Source organism: Pezoporus flaviventris, unplaced genomic scaffold (assembly GCF_033815535.1).
Source record: "Pezoporus flaviventris isolate CSIRO_AGI_PZ_B2104156 unplaced genomic scaffold, CSIRO_AGI_Pfla_v1 ptg000334l, whole genome shotgun sequence".
Classification (NCBI taxonomy): Eukaryota; Metazoa; Chordata; class Aves; order Psittaciformes; family Psittacidae; genus Pezoporus; species Pezoporus flaviventris.
Genome location: NW_026892881.1, coordinates 37,227 through 45,471, shown reverse-complemented (window position 1 = coordinate 45,471; position 8,245 = coordinate 37,227).

Here is an 8,245-nt window from a genome sequence, read left to right as displayed (position 1 = left end):
TAAAACCCTTCGAAATTTGCCAAAGATACGCTAGAAATGTCAAAAAATGGCTTTCAATGAGTTTCAAATGGGAATGAAAAGGCAAAAATTGCTTAGAAATAGCCAAACACTGCTTAAAAGCGTTGAGAAATGGACAAAAATGGTTCAGAAAAGGAAATCAAAAAAGGCTTCAAACGACTTAGAGATGGGCAAAAAAGGGGTTACAAAAGGAAAAAACTTCTAAAAAATTGTTAGAAATTCACAAAAAAAGGGTCACAAAAGAAAAAAAAGCATTACAAAGGGTTGGAATTTGACAAAAACGGCTTAGAAAAGGAAAGAATGGCTTTAAAAGGGATAGAAATTGAGAAAAATGGGTTAGAAAAGAAAAAAAACTGCTTAAAAAAGATAGAAATTGAGAAAATGGGTGAGAAAAGTTAAATAAAGCAAGCATTCAAACGACTTAGAAATGGGGTAAAATGGGTTGGAAAAGGGAAAAAACTCCTAAAAAATAGTTAGAAAAGGACAAAAATGGGTTAGAAAAGGAAAACAATGTCTTCCAAAGGCCTGGAATTTGACAAAAAAGGGTTAGAAAAGGGGAAAATGGCTTAAAATGGGTTAGAAATTCACAAAAATGGGTTAGAAATGGCCAAAAATGACTGAAAACAGGAAAAAATGGGGCAAAACCCAGTAAGAAAAAGAGAAAAATGGCTTAGAACCTTTTGAAACTTGCCAAAGATACGATAGAAATGGCCAAAAATGGCTAAAAATGGCTTTCAATATGTTTCAAATGGGATTGAAAAGGCAAAAATTGCTTAGAAATAGCCAAACACGGATTAAAAGCATTGAGAAATGGACAAAAATGGTTCAGAAAAGGAAATCAAAAAAGGCTTCAAACGACTTAGAGATGGGCAAAAAGGGGTTACAAAAGGAAAAAACTTCTAAAAAATTGTTAGAAATTCACAAAAAAAGGGTCACAAAAGAAAAAAAAGCCTTACAAAGGGTTGGAATTTGACAAAAACGGCTTAGAAAAGGAAAGAATGGCTTTAAAAGGGATAGAAATTGAGAAAAATGGGTTAGAAAAGAAAAAAAACTGCTTAAAAAAGATAGAAATTGAGAAAATGGGTGAGAAAAGTTAAATAAAGCAAGCATTCAAACGACTTAGAAATGGGGTAAAATGGGTTGGAAAAGGGAAAAAAACACCTAAAAAATAGTTAGAAAAGGACAAAAATGGGTTCGAAAAGGAAAAAAATGTCTTCCAAAGGCCTGGAATTTGACAAAAAAGGGTTACAAAGGGGAAAATGGCTTAAAATGGGTTAGAAATTCACAAAAATGGGTTAGAAATGGCCAAAAATGACTGAAAACAGGAAAAAATGGGGCAAAACCCTGTAAGAAAAAGAGAAAAATGGCTTAGAACCTTTTGAAACTTGCCATAGATACGATAGAAATGGCCAAAAATGGCTAAAAATGGCTTTCAATGAGTTTCAAATGGGATTGAAAAGGCAAAAATTGCTTAGAAATAGCCAAACACGGCTTGAAAGCATTGAGAAATGGACAAAAATGGTTCAGAAAAGGAAATGAAAAAAAGGCTTCAAACGACTTAGAGATGGGCAAAAAGGGGTTACAAAAGGAAAAAACTTCTAAAAAATTGTTAGAAATTCACAAAAAAAGGGTCACAAAAGAAAAAAAAGCCTTACAAAGGGTTGGAATTTGACAAAAACGGCTTAGAAAAGGAAAGAATGGCTTTAAAAGGGATAGAAATTGAGAAAAATGGGTTAGAAAAGAAAAAAAACTGCTTAAAAAAGATAGAAATTGAGAAAATGGGTGAGAAAAGTTAAATAAAGCAAGCATTCAAACGACTTAGAAATGGGGTAAAATGGGTTGGAAAAGGGAAAAAAACACCTAAAAAATAGTTAGAAAAGGACAAAAATGGGTTCGAAAAGGAAAAAAATGTCTTCCAAAGGCCTGGAATTTGACAAAAAAGGGTTACAAAGGGGAAAATGGCTTAAAATGGGTTAGAAATTCACAAAAATGGGTTAGAAATGGCCAAAAATGACTGAAAACAGGAAAAAATGGGGCAAAACCCTGTAAGAAAAAGAGAAAAATGGCTTAGAACCTTTTGAAACTTGCCATAGATACGATAGAAATGGCCAAAAATGGCTAAAAATGGCTTTCAATGAGTTTCAAATGGGATTGAAAAGGCAAAAATTGCTTAGAAATAGCCAAACACGGCTTGAAAGCATTGAGAAATGGACAAAAATGGTTCAGAAAAGGAAATGAAAAAAAGGCTTCAAACGACTTAGAGACGGGCAAAAAAGGGTTAGAAAAGGAAAAAACTTCTAAAAAATGGTTAGAAATTGACAAAAAAGGGTCACAAAAGAAAAAAAAAGCCTTACAAAGGGTTGGAATTTGACAAAAACGGCTTAGAAAAGGAATGAATGGCTTTAAAAGGGTTAGAAATTGAGAAAAATTAGTTAGAAAAGGAAAAAAAACGTCTTCCAAAGGGCTGGAATTTGACAAAAAAGGGTTAGAAAAGGGGAAAATGGCTTAAAATGGCTTAGAAATTCAGGAAAATGGTTAGAAATGGCCAAAAATGACTGAAAACAGGAAAAAAATGGGGCAAAAACTAGTAAAAAAATGAGAAAAATGGCTTAGAACCTTTTGAAACTTGCCAAAGATACGATAGAAATGGCCATAAACGGCTTTAAATGAGTTTCAAATGGGCGCAAAGGGGATTGAAAAGGCAAAAATTGCTTAGAAATAGCCAAACACGGCTTAAAAGCATTGAGAAATGGACAAAAATGGTTCAGAAAAGGAAATGAAAAAAAGGCTTCAAACGACTTAGAGATGGGCAAAAAAGGGTTAGAAAAGGAAAAAAACTTCTAAAAAATGGTTAGAAATTGACAAAAAAGGGTCACAAAAGAAAAAAAAAGCCTTACAAAGGGTTGGAATTTCACAAAAACGGCTTAGAAAAGGAATGAATGGCTTTAAAAGGGTTAGAAATTGAGAAAAATGGGTTAGAAAAGGAAAAAAAACTGCTTAAAAAGGATAGAAATTGTGAAAATGGGTTAGAAAAGTTAAATAAAGCAAGCATTCAAACAACTTAGAAATGGGCAAAAATGGGTTGGAAAAGGGAAAATAACTGCTAAAAAACAGTTAGAAAAGGACAGAAATGGGTTAGAAAAGGACTAAAACGTCTCCAAAGGGCTGGAATTTGACAAAAATGAGTTAGAAAGAAGAAAATGGCTTAAAACGGGTTAGAAATTCACAAAAATGGGTTAGAAATGGCCAAAAATGACTGAAAACTGGAAAAAAATGGGGCAAAAACTAATAAGAAAAGGAAAAAACTGGCTTAAAACCCTTCGAAATTTGCCAAAGATACGCTAGAAATGTCAAAAAATGGCTTTCAATGAGTTTCAAATGGGAATGAAAAGGCAAAAATTGCTTAGAAATAGCCAAACACTGCTTAAAAGCGTTGAGAAATGGACAAAAATGGTTCAGAAAAGGAAATCAAAAAAGGCTTCAAACGACTTAGAGATGGGCAAAAAGGGGTTAAAAAAGGAAAAAACTTCTAAAAAATTGTTAGAAATTCACAAAAAAGGGGTCACAAAAGAAAAAAAAGCATTACAAAGGGTTGGAATTTGACAAAAACGGCTTAGAAAAGGAAAGAATGGCTTTAAAAGGGATAGAAATTGAGAAAAATGGGTTAGAAAAGGAAAAAAACTGCTTAAAAAAGATAGAAATTGAGAAAATGGGTGAGAAAAGTTAAATAAAGCAAGCATTCAAACGACTTAGAAATGGGGTAAAATGGGTTGGAAAAGGGAAAAAACTCCTAAAAAATAGTTAGAAAAGGACAAAAATGGGTTAGAAAAGGAAAACAATGTCTTCCAAAGGCCTGGAATTTGACAAAAAAGGGTTAGAAAAGGGGAAAATGGCTTAAAATGGGTTAGAAATTCACAAAAATGGGTTAGAAATGGCCAAAAATGACTGAAAACAGGAAAAAATGGGGCAAAACCCAGTAAGAAAAAGAGAAAAATGGCTTAGAACCTTTTGAAACTTGCCAAAGATACGATAGAAATGGCCAAAAATGGCTAAAAATGGCTTTCAATATGTTTCAAATGGGATTGAAAAGGCAAAAATTGCTTAGAAATAGCCAAACACGGATTAAAAGCATTGAGAAATGGACAAAAATGGTTCAGAAAAGGAAATCAAAAAAGGCTTCAAACGACTTAGAGATGGGCAAAAAGGGGTTACAAAAGGAAAAAACTTCTAAAAAATTGTTAGAAATTCACAAAAAAAGGGTCACAAAAGAAAAAAAAGCCTTACAAAGGGTTGGAATTTGACAAAAACGGCTTAGAAAAGGAAAGAATGGCTTTAAAAGGGATAGAAATTGAGAAAAATGGGTTAGAAAAGAAAAAAAACTGCTTAAAAAAGATAGAAATTGAGAAAATGGGTGAGAAAAGTTAAATAAAGCAAGCATTCAAACGACTTAGAAATGGGGTAAAATGGGTTGGAAAAGGGAAAAAAACACCTAAAAAATAGTTAGAAAAGGACAAAAATGGGTTCGAAAAGGAAAAAAATGTCTTCCAAAGGCCTGGAATTTGACAAAAAAGGGTTACAAAGGGGAAAATGGCTTAAAATGGGTTAGAAATTCACAAAAATGGGTTAGAAATGGCCAAAAATGACTGAAAACAGGAAAAAATGGGGCAAAACCCTGTAAGAAAAAGAGAAAAATGGCTTAGAACCTTTTGAAACTTGCCAAAGATACGATAGAAATGGCCAAAAATGGCTAAAAATGGCTTTCAATGAGTTTCAAATGGGATTGAAAAGGCAAAAATTGCTTAGAAATAGCCAAACACGGATTAAAAGCATTGAGAAATGGACAAAAATGGTTCAGAAAAGGAAATGAAAAAAAGGCTTCAAACGACTTAGAGAAGGGCAAAAAAGTGTTAGAAAAGGAAAAAACTTCTAAAAAATGGTTAGAAATTGACAAAAAAGGGTCACAAAAGAAAAAAAAAGCCTTACAAAGGGTTGGAATTTGACAAAAACGGCTTAGAAAAGGAATGAATGGCTTTAAAAGGGTTAGAAATTGAGAAAAATTAGTTAGAAAAGGACTAAAACGTCTTCCAAAGGGCTGGAATTTGACAAAAAAGGGTTAGAAAAGGGGAAAATGGCTTAAAATGGCTTAGAAATTCAGGAAAATGGTTAGAAATGGCCAAAAATGAGTGAAAACAGGAAAAAAATGGGGCAAAAACTAGTAAAAAAATGAGAAAAATGGCTTAGAACCTTTTGAAACTTGCCAAAGATACGATAGAAATGGCCATAAACGGCTTTAAATGAGTTTCAAATGGGCGCAAAGGGGATTGAAAAGGCAAAAATTGCTTAGAAATAGCCAAACACGGCTTAAAAGCCTTGAGAAATGGACAAAAATGGTTCAGAAAAGGAAATGAAAAAAAGGCTTCAAACGACTTAGAGACGGGCAAAAAAGGGTTAGAAAAGGAAAAAATCTTCTAAAAAATGGTTAGAAATTGACAAAAAAGGGTCACAAAAGAAAAAAAAAAGCCTTACAAAGGGTTGGAATTTGACAAAAACGGCTTAGAAAAGGATTGAATGGCTTTAAAAGGGTTAGAAATTGAGAAAAATGGGTTAGAAAAGGAAAAAAACTGCTTAAAAAGGATAGAAATTGAGAAAATGGGTTAGAAAAGTAAAATAAAGCAAGCATTCAAACGACTTAGAAATGGGGTAAAATGGGTTGGAAAAGGGAAAATAACTGCTAAAAAACAGTTAGAAAAGGACAAAAATGGGTTAGAAAAGGACAAAAACGGCTTCCAAAGGGCTGGAATTTGACAAAAATGAGTTAGAAAGAAGAAAATGGCTTAAAACGGGTTAGAAATTCACAGAAATGGGTTAGAAATGGCCAAAAATGACTGAAAACAGGAAAAATTTAGGCAAAACCCAGTAAGAAAAAGAGAAAAATGGCTTAGAAACTTTTGAAACTTGCCAAAGATACGATAGAAATGGCCAAAAATGGCTAAAAATGGCTTTCAATGAGTTTCAAATGGGATTGAAAAGGCAAAAATTGCTTAGAAATAGCCAAACACTGCTTAAAAGCATTGAGAAATGGACAAAAATGGTTCAGAAAAGGAAATGAAAAAAAGGCTTCAAACGACTTAGAGACGGGCAAAAAAGGGTTAGAAAAGGAAAAAACTTCTAAAAAATGGTTAGAAATTGACAAAAAAGGGTCACAAAAGAAAAAAAAAGCCTTACAAAGGGTTGGAATTTGACAAAAACGGCTTAGAAAAGGAATGAATGGCTTTAAAAGGGTTAGAAATTGAGAAAATGGGTTAGAAAAGTTAAATAAAGCAAGCATTCAAATGACTTAGAAATGGGCAAAAATGGGTTGGAAAAGGGAAAATAACTGCTAAAAAACAGTTAGAAAAGGACAGAAATGGGTTAGAAAAGGACAAAAACGTCTTCCAAAGGGCTGGAATTTGACAAAAATGAGTTAGAAAGAAGAAAATGGCTTAAAACGGGTTAGAAATTCACAAAAATGGGTTAGAAATGGCCAAAAATGACTGAAAACTGGAAAAAAATGGGGCAAAAACTAATAAGAAAAGGAAAAAACTGGCTTAAAACCCTTCGAAATTTGCCAAAGATACGATAGAAATGTCCAAAAATGGCTTTCAATGAGTTGCAAATGGGATTGAAAAGGCAAAAATTGCTTAGAAATAGCCAAACACTGCTTAAAAGCGTTGAGAAATGGACAAAAATGGTTCAGAAAAGGAAATCAAAAACGGCTTCAAACGACTTAGAGATGGGCAAAAAGGGGTTACAAAAGGAAAAAACTTCTAAAAAATTGTAAGAAATTCACAAAAAAAGGGTCAAAAAGGAAAAAAAGCATTACAAAGGGTTGGAATTTGACAAAAACAACTTAGAAAAGGAAAGAATGGCTTTAAAAGGGATAGAAATTGAGAAAAATGGGTTAGAAAAAAAAAAAACTGCTTAAAAAAGATAGAAATTGAGAAAATGGGTGAGAAAAGTTAAATAAAGCAAGCATTCAAACGACTTAGAAATGGGTTGGAAAAGGGAGAAAAACTCCTAAAAAATAGTTAGAAAAGGACAAAAATGGGTAGGAAAAGGAAAAAAATGTCTTCCAAAGGGCTGGAATTTGACAAAAAAGGGTTAGAAAAGGGGAAAATGGCTTAAAATGCGTTAGAAATTCACAGAAATGGTTAAAATGGCCAAAAATGACTGAAAACAGGAAAAAAAATGGGGTAAAAACTAAAAAGAAAAGGAAAAAACTGGCTTAAAACCCTACGAAATTTGCCAAAGATACGATAGAAATGTCAAAAAATGGCGTTAAATTAGTTTCAAATGGGATTGAAAAGGCAAAAATTGCTTAGAAATAGCCAAACACGGCTTAAAAGCATTGAGAAATGGACAAAAATGGTTCAGAAAAGGAAATCAAAAAAGGCTTCAAATGACTTAGAGATGGGCAAAAAAGGGGTTACAAAAGGAAAAAACTTCTAAAAAATTGTAAGAAATTCACAAAAAAAAGGGTCACAAAAGAAAAAAAAGCCTTACAAAGCGTTGGAATTTGACAAAAACGGCTTAGAAAAGGAAAGAATGGCTTTAAAAGGGTTAGAAATTGAGAAAAATGGGTTAGAAAAGGAAAAAAAACTGCTTAAAAAGGATAGAAATTGAGAAAATGGGTTAGAAAAGTTAAATAAAGCAAGCATTCAAACGACTTAGAAATTGAGAAAAATGGTTTGGAAAAGGGAAAATAACTGCTAAAAAACAGTTAGAAAAGGACAGAAATGGGTTAGAAAAGGACAAAAACGGCTTCCAAAGGGCTGGAATTTGACAAAAATGAGTTAGAAAGAAGAAAATGGCTTAAAACGGGTTAGAAATTCACAAAAATGGGTTAGAAATGGCCAAAAATGACTGAAAACTGGAAAAAAATGGGGCAAAAACTAATATGAAAAGGAAAAAACTGGCTTAAAACCCTTCGAAACTTGCAAAAGATACGATAGAAATGTCAAAAAATGGCTTTCAAAGAGTTTCAAATGGTATTGAAATGGCAAAAATTGCTTAGAAATAGCCAAACACTGCTTAAAAGCGTTGAGAAATGGACAAAAATGGTTCAGAAAAGGAAATCAAAAACGGCTTCAAACGAGTTAGAGATGGGCAAAAAGGGGTTACAAAAGGAAAAAACCTCTAAAAAATTGTTAGAAATTCACAAAAAAGGGTCACAAAAGAAAAAAAAGCA